This window comes from Hemitrygon akajei, chromosome 21 (assembly GCF_048418815.1).
Source record: "Hemitrygon akajei chromosome 21, sHemAka1.3, whole genome shotgun sequence".
Classification (NCBI taxonomy): Eukaryota; Metazoa; Chordata; class Chondrichthyes; order Myliobatiformes; family Dasyatidae; genus Hemitrygon; species Hemitrygon akajei.
In genome coordinates, this window is record NC_133144.1 from 56,331,511 (window position 1) to 56,344,018 (window position 12,508).

The 12,508-nt window shown below is 45.3% G+C and overlaps 1 long non-coding RNA gene across 2 annotated transcripts in view; it reads left to right on the top strand.

Annotated features, from left to right (window-relative positions):
• LOC140714323 (uncharacterized) overlaps positions 1 to 12,508 on the top strand; it is a 261,371-nt gene that overhangs the window by 24,946 nt on the left and 223,917 nt on the right. For both annotated transcript variants that reach the window (XR_012095860.1, XR_012095859.1), the window contains exon 2: positions 9,883 to 9,997. This is a non-coding gene — a long non-coding RNA (uncharacterized lncRNA). The remainder of the gene's footprint in view (positions 1 to 9,882; positions 9,998 to 12,508) is intronic.

Here is a 12,508-nt window from a genome sequence, read left to right on the forward strand (position 1 = left end):
GTTATATTTGATTTTACAGTTCATGTTCACTTATTTTCCATCTGAATTTCATTTCATTGGTCTAAGGATCTACACAGTTTATCTTTGACACTTCATTGGCATGGAAGCTTCTGTTATATCACTCCATTTTGGGTCAGCTCTCTGAAATGTCTGCACACCTATATTTGTAAGTCTCTAATTCTACCTCTTGAACATCCCCAAATTTAATCACATTGCTGTTGACTCCCAGCTTTCAACTGCCAAGGCATAAATGTCTCTGCTTCTCTCCTACTCTTTCCTGTTTTCAGATTTGTTTGGTCATCTGTCCTATCATCTTGCATGGCTTTGTATCAGTTATTGTTGGAAAAAGCTCAAATGAATGTCCTTGGTGTGTGTTTTAATTATGAGTGTAAATAGGAGTGTTTATTTTCTTGTTGACCTTAAAATCCTGTTCACATTTACATATATATAGTGCCTTGTAAATGTCTTAGGCAGTGTGTGTGTGTGTGTGTGTGTGTGTGTGTGTGTGTGTGTGTGTGTGTGTGTGTGTGTGTGTGTGTGTGTGTGTGTGTGTGTGTGTGTGTGTGTGTGTGTGTGTGTGTGTGTGTGTGTGTGTGTGTGTGTGTGTGTGTGATATCAACAGTTACATTTACAGATACAGTACATTGGAAATACATTGATTTGAAATTCAGACTGTAGCTGTTGAGACTCCTATACTTACCCAAACTTGATGAATCATTAAGGTCAGACAAGTTATTTTTCAGAAACAGCTGGATGTTACAATTGAAATTTAACAAATTTATTAAATTTATTAAACGTCAATAATTACCTGAAGAGTGATTAGCATGACATTATTACAGCATGGAGTGTTGGAGTTCAGAGTTCAATTCCAGCGCCATCTGTAAGGAATTTTTATGTTTTCCCCATGATTGCATGGATTTCTTCCGGGTACTCCAGTTATCTCCCACAGTCCAAAGATGATGTACCATCAATAACTCTCAGAGATGTGAGTCGAGATAGGCTTTTATTAGCTGGAAGAAAGCACCGTCAGCAGCGTCAGTAGCCAGAGCCCACCACACAACATCCTGGAGACTGAGGGAGGAGCAGTGCCTCCAATTGCCTTTATACAGGGGTCTGTGGGAGGAGCCACAGGAGCAGTCAGCAAGGTGGGCATGTCCAGACAGGTATATGTAGTTCACCACATTCACCCCCCCCCCTTTGTTTTAAAAGAGAGTCCCCATGGGGCGCAGTTTCTTACAAGTATATTTACAGGTTAAGTCTATCAGGTGGTCGAATCTGTCGCTGCGATCTACGTAGCATCGGCGGTGATTGCACAGGTGCCGGTGGTGATTCCACCGGAGACAGTGGTTGCGCTGGTTCCGGCCTGACTTGAGGCGTCAGCCCATTAGGCATCAGTGATCCCTCATGCGTGTGCAAGGCACCCGGTATGGGAGTGTCGTGAGGAGTCTGTGTAGGGCTTGATGTGCGTGGTGTCAGGTGGGTATACACCTTGGTGGGTACAGGGTTCATAGTTACCGTGGAGTGTTCGGGGTAGTGGTCTGCTGCTCCTGCGGGCGCCAGGTCGCGGATGGAGACCATGTCCTCCCGCCCATCAGGTAAGACCACGTAGGCATACTGGGGGTTCGCATGTAGAAGGTGAACCCTCTCGACCAGCGGGGAGTATTTATTGCTCTGCGCATGTTTCCGGAGCAGCACTGGCCCTGGGGACGTCAGCCAAGCCGGTAGGGTGGTCCCAGTGGCAGACTTCCTGGGAAAAGAAAAGAGGCGCTCATGAGGGGTGGCATTTGTGGACGTACGTAACAGAGAGCGGATAGAGTGGAGCGTCTCGGGGAGGACCTCCTGCCATCGAGAGACCGGCAACCCCTTTGACTTAAGGGCTAAAAGTGTGGCCTTCCACACTGTGGCATTCTCCCTCTCCACCTGTCCATTTCCCCGGGGATTATAGCTCGTGGTCCTACTAGTAGCAATGCCCCTAGCCAGCTCGTCACTCATAAAGGAGGATCCTCTATCACTGTGGATATAGCAGGGATATCCAAACAGAGGGAAGAGCTGGCGCAGGGCTTTTATGACGGACGTGGCAGTGGTGTCGGGGCAGGGGATGGCAAAGGGGAACCGCGAGTACTCGTCGATAATGTTGAGAAAGTAGACATTGCGGTCGGTGGAGGGAAGGAGGCCCTTAAAGTCAACACTCAGTCGCTCAAAGGGGCGGGTGGCCTTGATAAGTTGTGCCTTTTCAGGACGGTAGAAGTGCGGTTTGCACTCAGCGCAGACTTGGCAGTCCCTGGTCATCGTCCTGATGTCCTCAAGGGAGTAAGGCAGGTTCCGGGCTTTCACGAAATGGTAAAATCGGGTGACCCTAGGGTGGCAAAGATCTGCATGGAGGGCGTATAGCTGGTCGAGCTGCGCGCTGGCACACGCTCCCCGGGATAGGGCATCAGGGGGCTCATTGAGTCTGCCAGGCCGGTACAGGATATCATAGTTGCAGGTGGAGAGTTCTATTCTCCACCGCAAGATTTTATCATTTTTGATTTTGCCCCACTGTTGGTTGCTGAACATGAACGCAACTGAGCGCTGGTCGGTCAGCAAGGTGAAACTTTTCCCAGCGAGATAGTGCCTCCAGTGCCTAATAGCTTCCACTATGGCCTGGGCTTCTTTCTCCACCGTGGAGTGCCGAATTTCAGGGCCTTGAAGGGTACGAGAGAAGAATGCTACTGGCCTTCCTGCCTGATTGAGGGTAGCAGCCAGCATGAAGTCGGAGGCGTCACTCTCTACTTGGAAGGGAATGGTCTCGTCCACCGCATGCATCATTGCTTTGGCAATGTCCCCTTTAATGTGACTGAAGGCCGTGAGGGCCTCGGCAGAGAGGGGAAATGTGGTGGACTTGACCAGGGACAGGCCTTGTCTGTGCAATGAGGGACCCATTGGGCGTAATAGGAAAAGAAGCCTAGGCACCGTCTGAGGGCTCTGAGGGTGGTGGGAAGAGGGAGTTCTAACAAGGGGCGCATACGGTCAGGATCAGGGCCAATGACCCCGTTCTCCATGACATACCCAAGGATAGCGAGTCGGGTGGTTCCGAACACACAAGTCCCTGTTATAAGTAAGGTTCAGGGCTTTGGCCACTTGGAAAAATCATTGGAGGTTGATGTTGTGATCCGGCCAGTCGTGACCGCAGATGGTGATGTTATCCAGATATGGAAATGTGGCCTTCAGTTGGCACTGGTCCACCATCCGGTCCATTTCCCTCTGGAAGACAGAGACACCATTCGTGACACCGAAAGGGACGCGCAGGAAGTGATAGAGCCTGCCGCCCGCCTCGAAGGCAGTGTAGGGGCGGTCCTCCGGGCAGATGGGGAGCTGGTGGTAAGCGGATTTCAGATCTATGGTCAAGTACACCTTGTACTGAGCTATCTGGTTGACCATATCCACGATGCGGGGTAGGGGGTACACATCAAGCTGCGTGAACCTATTGATGGTCTGGCTATAGTCCACGACCATCCTATTTTTCTGCCCGGTCCGAACAACAAACACCTGGGCCCTCCAATGACTTGCGCTTGGCTCAATGATCCCCTCTCTGAGCAGCCGCTGCACCTCCGACTGAATGAAGGCCCTGTCCCCAGCACTGTACCTCCTGCTTTTAGTTGCCACAGGTTTACAGTCGGGGGTCAGGTTGGCGAACAGCGGTGGGGGGGGGATCTTGAGGGTGGAGAGGCTGCAAGTGGTGTCAGTAGCGCAGCTGTCGGCATGGTGCTGGGTGGGATGTGCAGGTCAGTGTGTGTGTGTGGTCAGTAGCGGGGTATATGACGAAATCCCACAAAACTGAGGATTCCTGACAGTGAGTGGTGGGAGGGGCCCGTCATATGCCATAGTCACACTTTTGAGGTGGCTCTGGAAGTCCAGCCCCAATAGCACAGGCGCGCACAGTTGAGGCATGACCAGTAGCGCAAAGTTCCGATATTCTGTGCCCTGCACCACCAATGTCGCCACACAACCCCCCCGGATGTCTGTGGAATGCAACCCAGAAGCCATGGTGACCCTCTGGCTTACCGGCTGTGTCACGAGTCTGCAGCGTTGCACCATGTCCGGGTGAATAAAACTCTCAGTGCTGCCCGTGCCAAACAGGCAGCGAGTCCTGTGCTCCTCCACCAGGATGTCCATCATTGACCTTGCAAGCTGGTGTGGGGCGCTTTGGTCGAGGGTTACGAAGGCCAGAGTTAAATCGCCGTCTTGGTGCCCAGTAAGCAGCCGTGGGTTGGAGGCGGGGCGAGGTGGCGCCGACAAAGATGGCCACCCCATGCCTCGCACGCAGCGCTGCTCGACCCCGCTCGTGGTTCAGACTTACAGACCTTGGCGAAATGGCCCTTCTTTCCACAACAGGAGCAGGTAGCTTCTCGGGCTGGGCAGCGTTTTTGGGGGTGCTTTTCAAGTCCACAGAAGTAACACTGCGCAGATTTGCAACTGGCAGGAGCCGTGGTCGATTTCGGGGATTTCATGGGCTCGCGACTGGCAGCAGCCGAGGTCGATTCGCCGGCAGGTGGCGGGGTCTGCGGCATCCACGGAACCGGCGGGAGATCGCGCGGCTGGACAACATCAGTGTTGTGCAGAGCAGCCTCCAGCGTGTCGGCCAGCTCGATCGCCAAGCATAAGGTAAGATCGGCGTTTTCCAGCAGCCGCTGGCGCACGTACACTGACCTGATCCCCGTAACGAAGATGTCTCATACCAGGAGCTCTGCATGCTGTTCTGCCGTCAGTCTCTTGCAGTCGCAGGCCCGCACGAGTGTCTGTAGGGCCCGGACAAACTCTGCGCTTGACTCTCCGGCCCGCTGCTGCCGCGTCGCTAAGCGATGTCTAGCATAGACGGTGTTCATCGGCCGCAGGTACTGTCTTTTGAGGGCGTCCAGTGCCCCTTGGTAGGTCGGCAGGTCTCTGATAAGGGAGAATACCTTCGGACTGACTCTGGAAAGGAGGATTTTGTGCATTGTGGCAGGGTCAGTCACGGGAATCTCTTCCAAGTATGATTGGAAGCATGCAAGCCAGAGTTCAAAGGCAATAGCTGCTTCTGGGGCTTGAGGATCCAAGTCCAATTTTTCCGGATGTAAAATACTTTCCATGTTTTAAAATTCCAGCTAATAAAATTGTTGCACCATCAATAACTCTCGGAGACGTGAGTCGAGATAGGCTTTTATTAGCTGGAAGAAAGCAGCGTCAGCAGCCAGAGCCCACCACACAACATCCCGGAGACTGAGGGAGGAGCAGTGCCTCCAATCGCCTTTATACAGGGGTCTGTGGGAGGAGCCACAGGAGCAGTCAGCAGAGGGGGCATGTCCAGACAGGTATATGTAGTTCACCACAAAAGACATATCGATTAGTGGGTTATTTGGATATGAGTTATGATTAGGCTAGCGTTAAATAGTTGGTCGACACAGCTCACTGGGCTGTAAGCACCTGTTCCGTCTGTATTTATAAATATAAATAAATAAATAAATAATGTCATTGTTAAGTTTTTGGTCAATGGATTGGATTAAACTATTGGAAAATGTGGCTGCCACATATTATAGGCTCTCCTTTGGTAATAATGAGAAATTGCCAGTTTGATGGAAAGTCAACCTGAATGTACATGGAAAATGTTCAATGTTCAATTATTTTAACCAGGAAAATTCCTTTTGCATTAGGAAGATCTGTTTTGGTGAAAACTAATGCAGCTTTTCATTACTGTCAGATTGAAAACAGCATCATCAATTGAGAAGATCTGTAGATGAATCAAATTATTAACATTAAGCACTTGAAGCAACACACACAGAATGCTAGCCTAAGCAGGAACTCAGCAGGTCAGGCAGCATCTATGGAAAAGAATAAACAGTCAATGTTTTGGGCTGAGACCCTTCTTCAGGACTGAGTGGGAAGGGGGAAGATGCAACAATAGAAAGGTTGGGGAGGGGAAAGTGATAGGTGAAGCCAAGTGGGTGGGAAAGAGCAAAGGCTGACATTTTCAACCTCTCACTGCTACGGGCAGAAGCTCCCACTTGCTTTAAAAAGGCAACAATTATACCAGTGCTGAAGAAGAATAGTGTGGGCTGCCTTAATGACTATTGCCCATTAGCACTCACATTGACAGTGATGAAATGCTTTGAGAGGTTGGCTAAGACTAGGCTGAACTCCTGCCTCAGCAAAGATCTGGACCCATTGCAATTTGCCTATCGTCACAATAGATCAATGGCAGACACAATCTCCATGGCTCTTCACATGGCTTTAGACCACCTAGACAACACAAACACCTACGTCAGGATGCTAATCATTGACTATAGCTCAGCATTTAATACCATCATTCCCACAATCCTAAATGAGAAGTTTCAGAACCTGGGCCTCTGTACCTCCTTCTGTAATTGGATCCTCAACTTCCTAACCGGAAGACCATAGTCTGTGCCAATGGGTGATAACATATTCTCTTCGCTGACAATCAACACTGGCGCACCTCAGGGGTGTGTGCTTAGCCCACTGCTCTACTGTCTGTATACTCATAACTGTGTGGCTAGGCATAGCTCAAACATCATCTACAAATTTGCTGACAATACAACCATTTTTGGTAGAATCTCAGGTGGTGATGAGAGGGCATACAGGAGTGAGATATGCCAACTAGTGGAATGGTGCCACAGCAACAACCTGGCACTCAACGTCAGTAAGACAAAAGAGCTGATTGTGGACCTCAGGAAGGGTAAGATGAAGGAACATGTACCAATCCTCATAGAGGGATCAGAAGTGGAGTGAGTGAGCAACTTCAAGTTCCTGGGTGTCAAGATAACTGAGGATCTAACCTGGTCCCAGCATACTGATGCAGTCATAAAGAAGCCAAGACAGCAGCTATACTTTATTAGGAGTTTGAATCAATTTGGCACGTCAACAAATACACTCAAAAACCTCTATAGTTGCACTCTGGAGAGCATTCTGCCAGGCTGCATCACTGACTGGTATGGACAGCCTACTGCACAGGACAGAAAGAAGCTGCAGAAGTTTGTAAATCTAGTCAGCTCCATCTTGGGTACTAGCCTACAAAGTACCCAGGACATCTTTAGGAAGCGGTGTCTCAGAAAGGCAGCATCCACTATTAAAGACCTCCAGCACCCAGGGCATGCCCTTTTCTTGCTGTTACCATCAGGTAAGAGGTACAGAAGCCTGAAGGCACACACTCAATGATTCAGGATCAGCTTCTTCTGCTATGCCATCCAATTCCTATATGGACTTTGAAGCTTTAGACACTACCTCATTATACCATATTATGAATGGCATTGAACTGCAGCTGCTAAGTTAACAAATTTCATGTCACATGCCAGTGATAATAAACCTGATTCTGATTCTGATTTAATTAATGGAACAAATACTTTGAAAGAGGTTCAGAGGAAGTTTACTTGACTGATACCCAGAATAAGCTGGTTGTCTTATGAGCTAAAGTTGGACAGACTAAGCTTATATCTGGTATACTTTAAAAGAATGAGAAGAGACTTGATTGAAGCATACAATCCCCGGGGTAGAATTGAAGAAAGTGTTTCTTCTTCAGGGAATACTCAGAATAAGAGATTGCTGTTTAAAAAAAAAGTTGGGGTACTTATTTAAGACAGAGGTACGTCCATTTTTTTCTGTCAGATGGTCATGAGCCTGTGGAACTCTCTATTTTCAAAGCATGGTGGATGTCAAATCTATTCTCAGTGGCCACTCGTTTAGGTAATGCAAATGCAAATATCTAATCAGCTAATCATATGGAAGCAACTCAATGCAAATATCTAATCAGCTAATCATATGGAAGCAACTCAATGCAGGCATGGTCAAGAGGTTCAGTTGTTGTTCAGGCCAAACATCAGATGGGAAAAATATGTGATCTAAGTGACTTTGACTGTTGTATGATTGTTGATGGCTGACGGGGTGGTTTGCGTATCTCAGTAACTGCTGATCTCCAAGGATCTTAATGCATAACTGTCTCTAGAGTTTATAGAGAACGATGCAAAAAACAAGAAACAACATCTAGCAAGCATCAGTTCTGTGGGTGAAAACACCTTGTAATTAGGGAGGTCAGAGGAGAATGGCCAGACTGGTTCAAGTTGACAGGAAGTGGACAGTAACTCAAGTAGCCACTGGTTACAACAGTAGTGTCAAAAGAGCATCCTGAACACACAAAACATTGAGCAGAAGTCAACAGCAGAAGATTATGAACACACTCAGTGGCCACTTTATTAGGTGTTTCATTAGGTGGCCACTGTACCTAATAAATCTTTTGAAGGGGATACATAGATTCCTGATAAGCAGGGCTATAGGGTGTGTGAAAGGATACTGAGAGCACACGAGAATAGGGAACTAGGAATTAATGAAATGGTAGAGTAGGCTCAAGTGGCTTAAGCCTATTCCTAATTTTAAGTTTGTATGTCAGACGTATTTTAAGTCAGTATGACAGACTTAATTGAAGCATTTGACTCTATCTGCATGTTGCTTTAGCAAATAGTTTAAAATACAAGGACAAAATTGCTTCACTCAACTGTTCAATGTGATATCATTCAATACAGTATTATGCAAAGTTTTAACTATTTGAGGACAAATGACAATGTGACGTTTGCTTTCTGTCCTCCTGGCTCTGAAGCAGATTTTTTTTAAATTATGCAGCAAGTACGAGCATATTAAGCTCCCATTACTCTTTTCCAGATCTGAATTGAATGATTCATTAATGTTTTAAAACTTTACTTTCAAATCTCTCCCCTCTCCCCCTCCCCTTTCTCTTTATTTCCATCCCTCTCTCTTCTCCAGTTCTCTTCTCTTCTCCTCACCTCTCTCTGGTGTCCCTCCTCCTTTCATTTTTCCCACTGTCCGCTGTACTCTCCTATGAGATTCCTTCTTCTTCTGCCCTTTCCCTCATCTACCTATCACTTCCCACCTTCTTACTTCATCCCCCAACCACCACATACCCATCTTTCCCCTCTCCTGGTTTTACCTATCACCTGCCAGCTTCTTCCCTTTCCTTGCCAGTCCTAATGAACTGTCTCAACTCAAAATGTTGACAGTTTATTCCTCTTCATAAATGCTGCCAACACTGCTGAGTTCCTCCCACACTTTGTCTGTGTTTGTCATATAGTCATATAAAAGTACAGCACAAAAATTTAGTCAGTGCTGAACCAATTAATCTGCCTACTCCCTTTGACCTGCACTGGGACCATAGACCTCTATATCCCTACCATTCATATACCTATCTAAACTCCTCTTAAACTTTGAAATCAAGCTCACATACATCACTCACGCTGACCCTCTGAGTGAAGAAGTTTTCCCTCATGTTCCCTTTAAACTTTTGACCTTTTATCCTTAATCCATGCTCTCTCCTTGTAGTCCCACCCAACCTCAGTGGAAAAAGCCTGCTTGCATTTACCCTATCTATATCCTTAATTATTTTGTATACCTCTATCAAATCTTGTTCCTCAAGATTTCCAGCAACTGCAGAATCCCTAGTGTTTATTACTTTCAAATTAATGCTAGTTAGTTCATGCAGAAAAAAACGTGCAATTTTGCCTTTGAGAAAGCAGATACTGATAGCATTTTGACAGTTGTGATAATCACGGAAAGCCCCAACCACCTCCTTTAGGAATAACCATCTCACTGGCACAGCATCGGAATGAATCTTTAATCAGTTCAATCATTCATGCTATTCAAGTTCAACTTGAAAACACATGCCAAGTTTGCATTCCTGTCACATCCTGTACATGCTGAAAATTACGTGCTTGACATCAGAGGCAGTATGCTAGTAAATTCTCATGTAGTTTGGATTTTAATGGATTTCATTTGATTGAATAGGACCAAATGCTTGCATTATGTCAATGATCATAAACCTGATTCTGATTCCTCCTTATTTCATAGGCAGTACCTCATGACTGAGGATGACTTACTCTAACCATGTGGTTTCTAAAGTGACTACTGAAGCCAATGTGGAATCTGAAGATTCAGCTACAAGTTGGGCAGATGGAGCTTATCAGTGAGTTATTTGGATAATTTGTTGCCTCTTCTATTGTTTTCATTTGGGTTCCATGTACTCCAATCAGAGAAAATTAAAGTACTCAGTGTCAAGCTGAGTGCTTCTCCACCAGTTTATACAGTCTTGACCCAGGAATTCTCAAGATTCAAAAAGTATGATATACTTTGAAGCTTTTTTTCAGAACTCACACAGTTACAGATCTTGGTATACAGTGGAATTGACAACATGAAGTTCATGTGACCAACCCATTGGATCTAGTTGAACCTGATCAGGTCCTCAATATTGATGATTTGGCCTGCTACCTGATTTGCTATCTTGTCAGTGTGTTTGGAGAGGCCGTATTGAGGACATTGTTTTCTGCAAGTTACGTATCTATTATTTGTAGTACAAGAAGTGATTCCAGTTCCTTACAGCAACGACAATAATGGCTGAACATGCTTGACTAGATTACCAGCCATTATGTGCTTGGCTATAAGAGGCTATGTATAACACTTGTGTTCTGTTTATTACAGCTTAGGGTGTCAGAGTTTAAAGTTCAATTCCGATGCTGTCTGTGGGGAGTTTGTGTGTCCTCCCTGTAATATGTGTGGGTTTCCTCCAGGTGCTCTGGTTTCCTCCCACATTCTGAGGATGTGCCGTTTGCTAGGTAAATTGTCCTATAATTATTCTTGGTTTAAATAGGTGGGTTTTTGGGCATTGTGTCTTGTTGGGCCAGGAGGGCCTGTTCAGCACTGTATCTCCTAATCAGCCATGTTGGACTGGTGTTGGAGACTCAATGGGCTGAATGGCCTAATTTTGTTCCTATGTCTTATGTTGATCATGTACACTCTTAGAATGATGAAAACTCCCATGATTCAGCTGTGGCATAGATGGTAGCACATGCCTCTGACTCATTGACTTGTGGGATAATACCCAATTCTAGAAATATGAACAAATTCATGTTCCATTGCGAGGCTCCATGTGGAAACAAGCATCAAATTTCAGCTAGGAAACCTCCTGATGGAACCCAGTCAGCAAGTTTGGGATTTCTGATTTAATACAGAACTATCAGTATTTTCCAGTATATTTAGTCCTCCATCCTGTTATATCACTTTGCTCTACATGTGTGCAAATTATTTAGCATGTTTCCTAGATTTCAGCAATGGTTACATCTAAATAATAATGAACTAGCTGTATTTGAGAAATCCAGACACATATCTGGGAGATTCCATAAAATTGCAATTTTGTCTTTTTGATCAGCAACCCCTACAATCACCATGATATATTTTATATTTTCCCATGATACAGGAGAACCTTGGCCCATTATGTCTCTGCAAGTTCTTTGGAAAAGTAATTATTTAATTCCCCTCTGCTTTTTCTCATTAGCTCATACAATTTGCTTCATAAACCTAGTTATTTTATTTTCATGTGGTGTTGGCAGTACAGTACTGTTAAAACCTAAATTTCCCTTAAGAAAGTGATAGTAAGCTACCTTCTTGAATTTCTGTAATTGTTTCGATAAGAATTCTCTTGCTATATGGAAGGAGATTTTCAGATTCTAGTCCAGTGACAGTGAAAGAATACTTGGAAGATTTACTGATCAGGATAGTTAGTAGTATGAAAGAGATTGTTATTCACATGCATTTATTTCAATGCTGCCTTGAGGTGGTAGAGATTTTAAATATGAGATAGAAGGTTATGCTGAAATCTTGGCAGCAGTCTGACTTGCATGTACTCTGTGGCCACTTTATTAGGTACACCTGTATACCTGCTTGTTAATATGCAAATATTTAATTAGACAATAATGTGGCAGCAACTCAGTGCATAAAAGCATGCAGACATGGTCAAAAGGTTTAGATGTTTCTCAAATCAAACAGCAAAGTGGGGAAGACATGTGATCTAGGTGACTTTGACCATGGAATGATTGTTGTTGCCAGGAGAGGTGGTTTGAGTGCCTCAGAAACTGCTGATTACCAGGGATTTTCACGCAGAAGAGTCTCTGAAGTATAAGAGAACAATGCGAATAACAAAAAACATCCAGTCAGCAGCAGTTCTGTGGGCAAAAATGTCTTGTTAGTGAGAAAGGTCAGAGCAGAATGTTCAAACTGGTTCAAGCTGACAGGAAGGCAACACTGAAGGGGTACACTCAACATTTCAGGAATAGCTTCTCATCTGCCATCAGATTTCTGCATGGCCATTGAACCCATGAACACTACCTCACTACTTCTTTTTCTCTTTTTGTACTGCTTATTTATTTATATATACTTTTATATATTTGTACTTCTGCCACATAACAACAAATTTCATGACAGATGCTGGTGGTATTAAAACTGATTAAACATGGATAAAATGCTTCCAAAGTTACTGAGCAAAGTGAGGGTGGGAGGGTGGGAAGAGCAAAGCTTCTGGTATAAGCTTCCAAACACCTATAGATACAGGGGTGTGTTTAGAGAGTGTAAACTTGCAATATTATGCCACTGTTCACATAAAGATATAGCAATGTATCAAATGACTGCAGAGCTGATAGTGTCA